The following is a 15115-nucleotide window of genomic DNA, read 5'->3' on the forward strand; positions in this document are numbered from 1 at the left end:
AGGGGATCTTTCCAACCCAGGGATTGGACCTGTGTCTCCTGTGTCTCCTGCATTGGCAGGCAGATTCTTTATCACCGTGATACCTGGGAATTCCACTGACCCCCAGGATTCCTCCTTAAGAAACATCCTGCATACTGTTCTTTCCTTGAGAGCTTATTTCCTGGGACACTAGCCTGCAACCTTACCCACAGAGAGGAAAAGCAGGAGAGAATTATCCCCAGCTCAACAAGGAAAGTGTTGATAAAAGTGTAAGATTCGGAATGCTCAGGAAGAAGCTGTCCTGGGCAGAGATAACTGGCATTCTTAGCCCCCACATGGCGGGCACAGTCAGGACCACATCTCCAGGTGGGAAGACCATTCATCAGAGCAAACAGAAGAAGCCAAGAGAACAGAACTAACCAGACAAAGAGGGAAAGCGGAGAGTTTAGAAGAGGCAAGTGGATCTCCACTTTGACAGTATCTCCACTGAATCATGTAAAGTCAACACCGTCAGGAAATTAAACACACACTGTGAGAGACCTTAAGGTATAAAGGTTAAATTTTACCATATCAAGGCAATCTAACTCTTCTCAGCATTTAACATGTGTTTTCCTACACTTCATTTTTTATTATCTTTAACTTTACATTTATATGCTCTTAAATATTTCAATCCACTTCTTTGGACTAGGCAAGATATACATCATTTTAAAATACATTATTTCATCAATTAGCTCAGACCCCCAAGATATAAAGAAGCACGACTCAAAAATGAAATAGAGGAGGGACAACTCTGAAAACTAAACTCACCTCCCGTGCAAAAAAGGGCCTCCCCCTTTATTTCACTTATTCCGTGAACATTTACTTCATGCCAACAGTGGGTGTAATGTTACACTTGGCTCTGTGGGAAAATGGGTGAAAAAGGCAGAGTCTCAGCCTCAGTGAGGTTATGAATAAAGTTGCTAGATGAGAAAGGAAACATATCTTTCTTTTGTATTCCTTATAATTTAGTAGAAGAATTATTCTTGGTTCCATGGTAATAAAGTTGATATCTAACTGCAAGTACATAATTCCTCATACATATTTTTAAATTCCAAGAACTGCTATGAAACCAATGAATCACAGAATGAGATATACTAAGCGATGTGATTAAAGACTTATCCTGCACAAGGAAGCTACTCCAGATGGATTCCCTAGGTGCTTTTCTTAACTTTCGAAAAATCGAGGATGCTTGAGATTTATGAAGTTTTAAGAATATAAAAAAAGATGAAATGTCAGCTAACAGTTTTGCAGGCTGATACAGGCTAACTTTCACATCTGACAGATACCAGTCAGGAAAACAAACTGGGACAATTCACTTTGGAAAAATAGATTCAAAAATCCCAGTTAAAAACTTAGGAAATAAAAACACCTTAGGAGAATTACTCATGAAACCCAAGTCTGGTTTAATCATGAAATTCAAACCATCACACAGAAATTAAAAGCCTCAATATAGTTAATCATATTAACATAAAACCCAAAATAACAAGTGTCATTACATTACCTTTATATGTTCTGGAAATAACTTTGACATGTTTAAAAATCCATTTTGTGCAAATCAAAACTATAACGAGTAACACCTCACACTGGTCAGAATGCTGCTGCTGCTGCTGCTAAGTCGCTTCAGTCGTGTCCAATTCTGTGCGACCCCATAGACAGCAGCCCACCAGGCTCCCCCGTCCCTGGGATTCTCAGGGCAAGAACACTGGAGTGGGTTGCCATTGCCTTCTCCAATGCATGAAAGTGAAAAGTGAAAGTGAAGTCGCTCAGTCGTGTCCGACTCTTAGCGACCCCATGGACTGCAGCCCACCAGGCTCCTCCATCCATGGGATTTTCCAGGCAAGAGTACTGGAGTGGGGTGCCGTTGCCTTATCCATGGTCAGAATGGCCATCTTTAAAAAATCTACAAATAACAAATGCTGGAGAGGGTGTGGAGGAAAAGGAAACCCTCCTAAACTGCTAATGAGCGCATAAAGTGGCACGGCTACTATGGAGTACAGTATAGAGGGTCCTTTAAAAATAGAGCTGCCTGGAGAAGGAAATGGCAACCCACTCCAGTATTCTTGCCTGGAAATCCCATGGACAGAGGAGCCTGTTGGGCTACAAGCCATGGGGTTGCAAAGAGTCAGACTTGCCTTAGGGACTAAACAACAGACAGACTCTTAGAAATAAGTTTGATATTCATTTTACATCTGGAAAACGAATGTTAATATTTCCCTAAAAGGGGAAGTTATTCATGTGGCTCAGCTGCCTCAGAAGAGATGGCTTCTTACACACACTTTGAAAGAACTGAAAATAAAAGTATCTTCTTTTTAAAAAAATAGAGCTACCATATGATCCAGCAATCCTACTCAACATATATCTGGACAAAACTGTAATTTGAAAAGACGCATGGCCTGCAGTGTTCATAGTAGCACAATTTATGATAGTAAGATGTGGAAGTAACCTAAATGTCCATTGACAGGTGGATGGATAAAAAAAGATGTGGTGAATATACACTGTGGAATACTACTCAGTCCTAAAGAAGAAGGAAATAATGCCACTTGCAGCAACATGGATGGGACTAGAGATGATCACACCAAGTGAAGTAAGCCAGAAAGAAAAAGACAAACACCATACGATATCACTTATATGTGGAAACTAAAATGCGATGCAAATGAAGTTATTTACAAACAGACACAGACTCACAGATACAGAGAACAAGCTTACAGTTACCAAAGGGGAAGAGTTCAGTTCAGTTCAGTCACTCAGTCGTGTCCGACTCTTCGCGACCCCACGAACTGCAGCACGCCAGGCCTCCCTGTCCATCACCAACTCCCAGAGATCACTCAGACTCACGCCCATCGAGTCAGTGATGCCATCCAGCCATCTCATCCTCTGTCATCCCCTTCTCCTCCTGCCCGCAGTCCCTCCCAGCATCAGAGTCTTTTCCAATGAGTCAACTCTTCGCATGAGGTGGCCAAAGTACTGGAGTTTCAGCTTTAGCATCATTCCTTCCAAAGAAATCCCAGGGCTGATCTCCTTCAGAATGGACTGGTTGGATCTCCTTGCAGTCCAAAGGACTCTCAAGAGTCTTCTCCAACACCGCAGTTCAAAAGCACCAATTCTTCGGCTCTCAGCTTTCTTCACAGTCCAACTCTCACATCCATACATGACCACTGGAAAAACCATAGCCTTGACTAGATGGACCTTTGTTGACAAAGTAATGTCTCTACTTTTCAATATGCTATCTAGGTTGGTCATAACTTTCCTTCCAAGGTGTAAGCATCTTTTAATTTCATGGCTGCAATCACCATCTGCAGTGATTTTGGAGCCCCCCAAAATAAAGTCTGACACTGCTTCCACTGTTTCCCCATCTATTTCCCATGAAGTGATGGGACCAGATGCCATGATCTGAATGTTTTCTGAATGTTGAGCTTTAAGCCAGCTTTTTCACTCTCCTCTTTCACTTTCATCAAGAGGCTTTTAAGTTCCTCTTCACTTTCTGCCATAAGGGTGGTATCATCTGCATATCTGAGGTTATTGATATTTCTCCTGGCAATCTTGATTCCAGCTTGTGCTTCTTCCAGCCCAGCATTTCTCATAACGTACTCTGCATAGAAGTTAAATAAGCAGGGTGACAATATACAGCCTTGACATACTCCTTTTCCTATTTGGAACCAGTCTGTTGTTCCATGTCCAGTTCTAACTGTTGCTTCCTGAACTGCATATAGGTTTCTCAAGAGGCAGGTCAGGTGGTCTGATACTCCCAACTCTCTCAGAATTTTCCACAGTTGATTGTGATCCACACAGTCAAAGGCTTTGGCATAGTCAATAAAGCAGAAATAGATGTTTTTCTGGAACTCTCTTGCTTTTTCCATGATCCAGAAGGTGCTGGCAATTTGATCTCTGGTTCCTCTGCCTTTTCTAAAACCAGCTTGAACATCTGGAAGTTCACGGTTCACGTATTGCTAAAGCCTGGCTTGGAGAATGTTGAGCATTACTTTACTAGCATGTGAGATGAGTGCAATTGTGCGGTAGTTGGAGCATTCTTGGCATTGCCTTTCTTTGGGATTGGAATGAAAACTGACCTTTTCCAGTCCTGTGGCCACTGCTGAGTTTTCCAAGTTTGCTGGCATATGAGTGCAGCACTTTCACAGCATCATCTTTCAGGATTTGAAATAGCTCAACTGGAATTCCATCACCTCCACTAGCTTTGTTTGTAGTGATGCTTTCTAAGGCCCACTTGACTTCACATTCCAGGATGTCTGGCTCTAGATGAGTGATCACACCATCATGATTATCTGGGCCATGAAGATCTTTTTTGTACAGTTCTTCTGTGTATTCTTGCCACCTCTTCTTAATATCTTCTGCTTCTGTTAGGTCCATACCATTTCTGTCCTTTATCGAGCCCATCTTTGCATGAAATGTTCCCTTGGTATCTCTAATTTTCTTGAAGAGATCTCTAGTCTTTCCCACTCTGTTGTTTTCCTCTATTTCTTTGCATTGATCGCTGAGGAAGGCTTTCCTATCTCTCCTTACTATTCTCTGGAACTCTGCATTCAGATGCTTATATCTTTCCTTTTCTCCTTTGCTTTTCACTTCTCTTCTTTTCACAGCTATTTGTAAGACCTCCCCAGACAGCCATTTTGCTTTATTACATTTCTTTTCCATGGGGATGGTCTTGATCCCTGTTTCCTGTACAATGTCAGGAACCTCCGTCCATAGTTCATCAGGTGCTCTATTTGTCAGATTTAGGCCCTTAAATCTATTTCTCACTTCCACTGCATAATCATAAGGAATTTGATTTAGGTCATACCTGAATGGTCTAGCGGTTTTCCCTACTTTCTTCAATTTGAGTCTGAATTTGGTAATAAGGAGTTCATGATCTGAGCCACAGTCAGCTCCTGGTCTTGTTTTTGTTGACTGTAAAGAGCTTCTCCATCTTTGGCTGCAAAGAATATAATCAGTCTGATTTCAGTGTTGACCATCTGGTGATGTCCATGTGTAGAGTCTTCTCTTGTGTTGTTGGAAGAGGGTGTTTGCTATGACCAGTGCATTTTCTTGGCAAAGCTCTATTAGTCTTTGCCCTGCTTCATTCCGCATTCCAAGGCCAAATTTGTCTGTTACTCCAGGTGTTTCTTGACTTCCTACTTTTGCATTCCAGTCCCCTATAATGAAAAGGACATCTTTTTTGGGTGTTAGTTCTAAAAGATCTCATAGGTCTTCATAGAACCATTTAACTTCAGCTTCTTCAGCGTTACGGGTTGGGGCATAGACTTGGATAACTGTGATATTGAATGGTTTGCCTTGGAGACGAACAGAGATCATTCTGTCATTTTTGAGATTGCATCCAAGTACTGCATTTTGGACTCTTTTGTTGACCATGATGGCTACTCCATTTCTTCTGAGGGATTCCTGCCCGCAGTAGTAGATATAATGGTCATCTGAGTTAAATTCACCCATTCCAGTCCATTTTAGTTCGCTTATTCCTAGAATGTCAACGTTCACTCTTGCCATCTCTTGTTTGACCAGTTCCAATTTGCCTAAGGTAAGGAGCAGTGGCTGTGCTTTGCTGGAGCAGCCATGAAGAGATACCCCACGCCCAAGGTAAGAGAAACCGAAGTAAGATGGTAGGTGTTGCAAAAGGGCATCAGAGGGCAGACACACTGAAACCATACTCACAGAAAACTAGTTAATCTAATCACACTAGGACCACAGCCTTGTCTAACTCAATGAAACCAAGCCATGTCCACAGGACAACCCAAGGCGGGCGGGTCATGGTAGAGGGGTCTGACAGAATGTGGTCCACTGGAGAAGGGAATGGCAAACCACTTCAGTATTCTTGCCTTGAGAACCCCATGAACAGAATGAAAAGGCAAAATGACAGGATACTGAAAGAGGAACTCCCCAGGTCAGTAGGTGCCCAATATGCTACTGGAGATCAGTGGAGAAATAACTCCAGAAAGAATGAAGGGATGGAGCCAAAGCAAAAACAATACCCAGCTGTGGATGTGACTGGTGATAGAAGCAAGGTCCGATGCTGTAAAGGGGAAGAGGGGAGGAATAAATTAGGAGTTTGGGATTATCAGATACAAACCACCATCTATAAAATAGATAAGAAGGTCCTACTGTGTAGCACAGGGAACTATATTCAATATCCAATAAACCATAATGAAAAAGAAAACTCCATTTTGTATACAATTCTAAGATTCAACAGGTAGCTTCTCTCTTTAAATTATTTATTTTAAATAGAGTATTCATCTCATTTCAACTTACATATGTTGAGTGTTAGTTAAATACAAGGCACATTATACATGTTGGAGAACTGTTAGAATTAAACCCTTAAAAAGAGGAAAAGAAAACAGAACCAAACCAAAGATGCCTTCTTCATTGTATCTATTTAATCATTGTGCCAGAAGAACCTGCAATAACTTGCAGGAAAGACAAGAGGGGAGACAATAAAAGACATAAATAACAAAGAAATACAAATGTTGCTTTTTGCCGGCGATCTAGAGAATCAAAAGAAATCAACCAAAATATTATTAGAAGTAAAAAATGAATTTTGTAGAGTTATGGGATATAACATGCAGCCTCAAAAATCAATTGTGTTGTCATGGACTTGGTAGCACGCTGAAAATAAAGCGAGAACAAAGAGCTCATTTATAGCAATAAAAAATTTGAATATCAACCCACACTGTGAGAGATTTATTCAAATAATGTTATAAATATTTAATGGCAAAAAGAAGACATTAATACGTAGAGAGAGAATTACATCGTGCCTAGAAATATCAGAGGCAGTGGAGTAACAGCGCACCTGTGTTTTCCTGATGCTCCTCAGCCCCACTGGTGCTCCCTTTCTGTCTACCCAGGTGTGCCAGCGTCACTGTGAAGGGAAAACACAGAATGGCGGGCACAATCGCCAGTGTGGCCAGCTTACTCTCTGCTTTGTCCATTTCTCCATCACTGCCTCTGTCTGACTTTCCCAGTTCTGATTCCCACCCAGTGAATTTCAGGTCTCAATTTCTGGCACATTGTCTTGCTCATTCATTTCGAAGCATCCCTTCCTGGTGAGCCATCTATCAACCAATTGGTGGTTGTCTTAACTGGCCAGCCTCCAGACACCCCTCTTCGGGTATTACTTTAGCCAGCAGTGCTCCCAGTGCATTTGGACAATATAAGTGTGAGATTTAGTGCAATTCAAATTCAAACTTCTGTGGGATAATACAGAGTGGAATCCAACTGGGACAAAAAGTGGTGAAGAAATAATTTAGAAAAGGTGACAGGGACTTTCCTAGTGGTACAGTGGATAAGAATGAGCCTGCCAATGCAGGGGACACAGGTTCAATCCCTAGTCCCGAAAGATTCCACAAGCCTCGGAGTAACTAAAACCTGTGCGCTACAACTACTGAGCCCAAGGTCTAGAGCCTATGAGCTGCAACCACTGAACCCCAAGTGCCTGGAGCCCAAGCTCCGCAGTTAAGAGAAGCCGCTGCAATGAGAAGCCACTGCAATGAGAAACCTGTGTGCCACAACAAAGAGCGGCCACCATTCAATGCAGCAATGAAGACCCAGTGCAACCAAACTAAGCAAATGCAAAAATTTAAAAGAGGTGATAAGGTATGCACGTATGTTTCATGAACTTTTATACTTCACTATCAAAATATATATGAGAAAGAAAAAGGAATCATGATGAGCTAATCTGAGACAATAGCTTCAGAGAAGACAAATGGTGTTTTTCCAAGGTCACATAGGCGGTATGGAGAAAAGACAGGTTTTGAACTTGTATCTTTTGATACCAAAGTCTGGGCTCTTAAGTGCTACTCTACAGACTCCATAGGGACCAGAGATAAATATAAAAATCCAATCCATAAACAATATAGAAGAAAACATAAAAGAATATTTATCTCAGTTCTGGGGAAAATAAATTTATGAATATTAAAAATGGAGGTTATCAATGCGAACAAGATGAATGTGTTGGCAATCCATAAAACCAAGGACTTTTGTACAACAAAAAGCAATAAAATAAATATCAGAAGAAAAGCAACAGAAAAGGGAAATATATTTGAATATAATCAGAAAAATTTATTGTTCAAAATGTATGAAGACTTGATAAACTATATAAGGTTGATACCCAGATTCTACACAATAAGAGATAAGAAAATGCTAACTCAAGGAAATTTAGACAGTAAATCATCTCAGGAAAAAGGTATTCAGACTATAAATTAAAGATATGCAGATGAAAACAAATTTAAGATGTAATTATACACATTCGATGAGCAAAACCAAGTAAACCATTTTTAAGGAGGTGGGAATGGGCTATTTTCACATTACGTTTTCAACAGCTACAAGACTGTCTTAACCATAACTCACATGGGGTCTGTTACCGGCCCCTCTAAGCAGATTGGGAGGGGTGTGATTCATTCTCCCTGGTCCGGACTCAGCACAGAAGAGAAAGTTAATAGAGCCATAGATGCTAGACCATTTATGCTCATCATCATTGTCATCATTATTATTCACATGATTCATTTACCTAATTCCTGTCATCCTCCTCTTTGTTGGGGTTATTGAACAATAGACTTTTCTGGAAAGAGCCCAGGGGGCTATAGCAACTGGGCATCTCTTAGGTTCTCAGGGAAGCCAGAGGTCAGGACAAGAAGAGCAAGGGCAGAGGCAGAAGGGGCGCCCAACAGCAGGTCACCAATCTGATGGGCCAGGGCCTGAGCCAGAATACAGTGAGAAGACCTAGGGCCTTGAAAACCACCAGAGCGAAAATCCAGACACCCAGGATGTGGATGACAGGATATGGCTTGGATGCCTTACCCAGTGGCAGCTTCACATTCCCAGTCTGAGTTCATTTAAAAGGGAGATTTGCGAGACACATAAACACCCAAGACTGCCCAGAACTCCAGACTGGTCCTCCTGTCTATCCATTTGCACATGTGTTTCTGGCGGCCTGGGAGGCTGTGGGAATAACCACTGACCATTTGTGGCACTTCCTAAGGAGCAAAGGGAATGTAAACTGAATCATGGAAGAAGGTAAGTTATAAACACCAGCTACGACCATATCACCAGATTTAGAAAAGAGGAGGCAAGGAATTACGAGTTCTTTTCCTCTTTTGGTATGAATATATTTTGCATTTATTAACCCATTTTCCCTCATCTCATTCTATCATCTAAGTAAAACTGTATTAATAGTAGTTAATTTTATATCTTACTGTCTGAGTTTCACAATTTTAAAGAGAAGACATGACATGGACTGAAGGGAGTTAATATAATGCAAAGGTGGATAAAATGTGTCTCTTCTTTTGAGGAGAGGGGTGGGGTGTTTTTAGTTGTATAAAAGACAGAGTTGCTTCATGTTAGGCAGAAGGTTGACTTTGCTATTGTCTATACTTGGAAAGTCAGTAGAGTTAAAAGAGCTGTGTATCCCCATGTCCTAACTTCCTTATATATTCCTGACTTATAAAGGTTAAAATGATGTGACTTAAGACATACAGAGGCATTCAGTTAATGGTATTTTATTTTTATTAGTAATATATTGGGATCAAATGCAAGTCTATCAGACACTATAAATAAAATATGCTAACATGTTTATGACTGAGATAGAGAGAATGGAGGAACAGAGATGTGAATGGATATTAAGTCCTTACAGTGTGGGCTGCGGTGGGTTTGTCCTGTGTTAGCTGTACTAGAAATGCATTTCCTAGAATGCATGGTTTGAGGCTCAAGTTGGTCACAAGAAACATTGAGCAGTTTGCAAGGCAAAGGCAAGGATACCCAAGACGGTGGAGTAGGAGGACGGGTGCTTATCTTATCCTGTAAGAACTTCAAAATCACAACTCACTGCGGAACAACTGTCAACAGGAGAATGTTGGATCCCAACAAAAACAGACACCCCACGTCTAAGGGCAAAGGAGAAGCCCCAAGAAGATGGTAGGAGGGGCAAAATCGTGGTTAAGAATCAAACACTATACCTGCCAGAGACACTCAGGAGGCTCAAACAAAGCCTTGTGCACACCATCAGACCCCACAGAGACTGACCCAGACCTGCCTTTGTATGTTACGGTGTCTCCTGCAGAGGTACAGGTCATCAGTGGCCTGCCTCAGGGGCAGGGGCTCTGGGTGCAGCACACCTGGCTATGGCATAAGCCCTCTTGGAGGAGGTCACCATTAACCCCACCATACAGCCACCAGAACTTACATAGGAATGGGGAAACAGGCTCTTGGAGGGCACAGACAAAACCTTTTGTGCACCAGGACCCAGGAGAAAGAAGCAATGACCCACAAGAAACTGACCCAGACTTGCCCATGAGTGTCCAGGAGTCTCTGGTGGAGGTGTGGGTCAGTGGTGGCCTTCCACAGGGTCTGGGCCACTGAGTGCTGTACCTTTTGAAGGAGGTCACCATTATCTTTATTATTTCCACCATGGTTTGACCTCTGATCAAACAACAGGGAGGAAGCATAGCCCCACCATCAACAGAAAATTGGATTAAAGATTTACTGATCATGGCCCCACCCATCAGAATAAGACCCAGTTTCCCCCTCAGTCAGTCTCTCCCATCAGGAAGCTTCCATAACCCTCTTAGCCTTCTCCATCAGAGGGCAGACAGACTGAAAACCACAATCACATAAAACTAACCAATCTGATCACATGGACCACAGCCTTATCTAACTCCGTGAAACCATGAGCCATGCCCTGTAGGGCCACCCAAGACAGATGGGTCATGGTAGAGAGTTCTGACAAAACGTGGCCCACTAAAGAAGGGAATGGCAAATCACTTTAGTATTCTTACCTTGAGAACCCTGTGAACAGTATGAAAAAGCAAAAAGATAGGACACTGAGAGATGAACTCCCCAGGTCGGTAGGTTCCAAATATGCTACTGGAGATCAGTGGAGAAATAACTCCAGAAAGAATAGAGAGACAGAGCCAAGGTAAAAACAATACCCAGTTGTGGATGTGATTGGTGATGGAAGTAAGGTCCGATACTATCAAGAGAAATATTGCATAGGAACCTGAAATGTTAGGTCCATGAATCAAGGCAAATTGGAAGTGGTCAAACAGTAGATGGCAAGAGTGAACATTGACATTTTAGGAATCAATGGACTGGAATGGGTGAATTTAATTCAGATGACCATTATATCTACTCCTGTGGGCAAGAATCCCTTAGAAGACACGGAGTAGCTATCAGAGTCAACAAAAGAGTCCCAAGAGTACTTCAGTGCAATCTCAAAAATGATGGAATGATCTCTGTTCATTTCCAAGGCAAACCATTCAATATCACAGTAACCCAAGTCTATGCCCTGACCAATAATGCTGAAGAAGCTGAAGTTGAACAGTTTTATGATAGACCTATAAGACCTTCTAGAATCAACATCCAAAAAAGATATTCTTTCCATTATAGGGGACTGGAATGCAAAAGTAGGAAGTCAGGAGATACCCGGAGTAACAGGCAAATTTGGCCTTGGAGTACAAAATGAAGCAGGCCAAAGGCTAACAGAGTTTTGCCAAGAGAACATGCTGGTCATAGCAAACACCCTCTTCCAACAACACAAGAGAAGACTCTACACATAGACATCACCAGATGGTCAATACCAAAATCAGATTGATTATATTCAAAGAAGGAGAAGCTCTATACAGTCAGCAAAAACAAGACCGGAAACTGGCTGTCGCTAAGATCATGAACTCCTTACTGCCAAATTCAGACTTAAATTGAAGAAAGTAGGAAAAACCACTAGACCATGCAGGTATGACCTAAATAAGATCCCTTACAGTGGAAGTGGCAAATAGATTCAAGGGATTCGATCTGATAGAGTGCCTGGAGAACTATGGATGGAGGTTTGTGACATTGTACGGGAGGCGGGGATCAAGACCATCCCCAAGAAAAAGAAAGGCAAAATGGTTGTCTTAGGAGGCCTTAAAATAGCTGAGAAAAGATAAGAAGCTAAAGGCAAAGGAGAAAAGGAAAGATATACCCATTTAAATGCAGAGCTCCAAAGAATAGCAAGGAGAGATAAGAAAAAAGACTTCCTCAGTGATCAATGCAAAGAAATAGAGGAAGACAATCGAATGAGAAAGACTAGAGAGTTCTTCAAGAGAATTAGAGATACCAAGGGAACATTTCATGCAAAGATGGGCACAATAAAGGACAGAAATGGTATGGATCTAACAGAAGCAGAAGATATTAAGAAGAGGTGGCAACAATACACAGAAAAACTACACAAAAAACATCTTCATGACCCAGATAACCATGATAGTGTGATCATTCACATGAAGCCAGACATCCTGGAATGTGAAGTCAAGTGGGCCTTAGGAAGCATCACTATGAACAAAGCTAGTGGAGGTGATGGAATTCCAGTGGAGCTACTTCAAATCCTAAAAGATGATGCTGTGAAAGTGTTGCACTCAATATGCCAGAAAATTTGGAAAACTCAGCAGTGGCTACAGGACTGGAAAAGGTCAGGTTTCATTCCAATCCCAAAGAAAGGCAGTGCCAAAGAATGCTCTAACTACCGCACAACTGCACTCATCCCACATGCTAGTTTAAGTAACTCTCAAAATTCTCCAAGCCAGGCTTCAACAGTGCATGAACCGTGAACTTTCAGATGTTCAAGCTGGATTTAGAAAAGACAGAGGAACCAGAGGTCAAATTGCTAACAACCGTCAGATCATCGAAAAATCAAGAGAATTCCAAAAAAAAAACCATCTATTTCTGCTTTATTGACTATGCCAAAGCCTTTGACTGTGTGGATCACAATCAACTGTGGAAAATTCTGAAAGAGATGGGAATACCAGACCACCTGACCTGCCTCCTGAGAAATCTGTATGCAGGCCAGGAAGCAACAGTTAGAACTGGACCTGGAACTGACTGGTTACAAATCAGGAAAGGAGTACATCAAGGTTGTATATTATCACCCTGCTTATTTAACTTCTATGCAGAGTACATCATGAGAAACGCTGGACTGGAAGAAGCACAAGCTGGAATCAAGATTGCCGGGAGAAATACCAATAGTCTCAGATATGCAGATGACACCACCCTTATGGCAGAAAGTGAAGAAGAACTAAAGAGCCTCTTGGTGAAAGTGAAAGAGGAGAGTGAAAAAGTTGGCTTAAAACTCAACTTTCAGAAAACTAAGATCATGGCTTCTGGCCCCATCACTTCATGGCAAATAGATGGGGAAACAATGGAAACAGTGACAGACTATTGTGAGGGGCCTAAAAAATCACTGCAGCCATGAAATTAAAAGACACTTGCTCCTTGGAAGAAAACCTACGACCAACCTAGATGGCATATTAAAAAGCAGAAACATTACTTTGCCGACACAAGTCCATATAGTTAAAGCTATGGTTTTTCCAGTAATCATGTATGGATGTGAGAGTTGGACTATAAAGAAAGCTGAGCACCAAAGAATTGATGCTTTTAAACTGCGGTGTTGGAGAATCCAACCAGTCCATCCTAAAGGAAATCAGTCCTGAATATTCAATGGAAGGACTGAGGCTGAAGCCGAAATGTCAATACTTTAACCACTAAATACGAAGAACTGACTCATTTGAAAAGATCCTGATGCTGGGAAAGATTGAAGGCAGGAGGAGAAGGGGAGGACAGAGGATGAGATGTTTCGGGCATCACCAACTCGATGGACATGAGTTTGAGCAAGCTCGGGGAGTTGGTGATGCACAGGGAAGACTGGTGTGCTGCAGGCAATGGGGTCACAAAGAGTCAGACGTGACCGAGCAATTAAACTTAACTGAGCTTGCAAGGCAAGTAGTCTGGCTTCCTCCCTGAAGGTCACTGTAGATGGGTCTGCTTCTTTGGTGGGATCCTGACTGGTAAGAGTCCCCTCCCTGTGGCGTCTAGCATATTGCTCTCTGTCGACAGAGCCAGGGACCACATATCCTGCCTGTTTCCATAAAGACATCTCTCACTTCATTCCTATGAAGACTGAGTGTTGGAATGATTACAACTGGCTTTTCTTCTCTTTAGGAGGGTAACAGGCAGAAAGGCCAGGGGTCTCCAAACAGAGGAAATAGGCTGCAAGTGTCAGACATTTTTTATCTGTCTCTTAAGCGGCAGGAGAAAACAAACCAGTGTTACACTTTTTGTTTCCCCTTCTCTATACAAATTTAAAAAGAGGTTTCTCTGAAAATTCTGTGTTGCCATAATGAAACCTGGCTCCACCTGAACTTTTCTCTAATCTTGAGCTAACCAATGCATTTTTCTTAAGGAAATGTTTGTCTTAAGCTATGTTAATGTGCTATGTATTTACCCCAGACTCTGTCTTCAAGTAGGTTCCACCTAAAGGCTCAGAACCAACTTGACAAACCAGTCTGTTATACCCATACATTGTTCTCCTAATCTATGTTAATGAAACTATATATTTGAATGGAAATCTGCCTTTCTTCAAAGATTCATGTCAATCCTTTAATGGCCTGGATGACTCACCTGGTGCCAAGATTATCTCAAAATGCATCTTGTTGGTGAGGGGCCTGGTGCCATTCTCTGAATACTGAGACATTTCCTTTCTTTAATTAGCAGACTGCTAGTAGCTGTATAACATCCAGCTAAAGACTAGCAGGATGAAAGACTAGCACTGAAACTGTAATCACAGAAAACTAGTCGATCTAATCACATGGACCACAGCCTCGTCTAACTCAGTGAAACTAAGCCATGCCGTGTGGGGGCACCCAAGACGGGCGGGTCTTGGTGGAGAGGTCTGACAGAATGTGGTCCACTGGAGAAGGGAATGGCAAACCACTTCAGTATTTTTGCCTTGAGAACCCCATGAACAGAATGAAAAGGCAAAATGATAGGACACTGAAAGAGGAACTCCCCAGGTGGGTAGGTACCCAACATGCTACTGGAGATCAGTGGAGAAATAACTCCAGAAAGAATGAAGGGATGGAGCCAAAGCAAAAACAATACCCAGCTGTGGATGTGACTGGTGATAGAAGCAAGGTCCGATGCTGTAAAGAGCAATATTGCATAGGAACCTGGAATGTCAGGTCCATGAATCAAGGCAAATTGGAAGTGGTCAAACAGGAGATGGCAAGGGTGAATGTCGACATTCTAGGAATCAGCGAACTAAAATGAACTAAAATGGAATGGGTGAATTTAACTC

Source organism: Ovis aries, chromosome 20, assembly GCF_016772045.2.
Source record: "Ovis aries strain OAR_USU_Benz2616 breed Rambouillet chromosome 20, ARS-UI_Ramb_v3.0, whole genome shotgun sequence".
In the NCBI taxonomy this organism is placed as follows: Eukaryota; Metazoa; Chordata; class Mammalia; order Artiodactyla; family Bovidae; genus Ovis; species Ovis aries.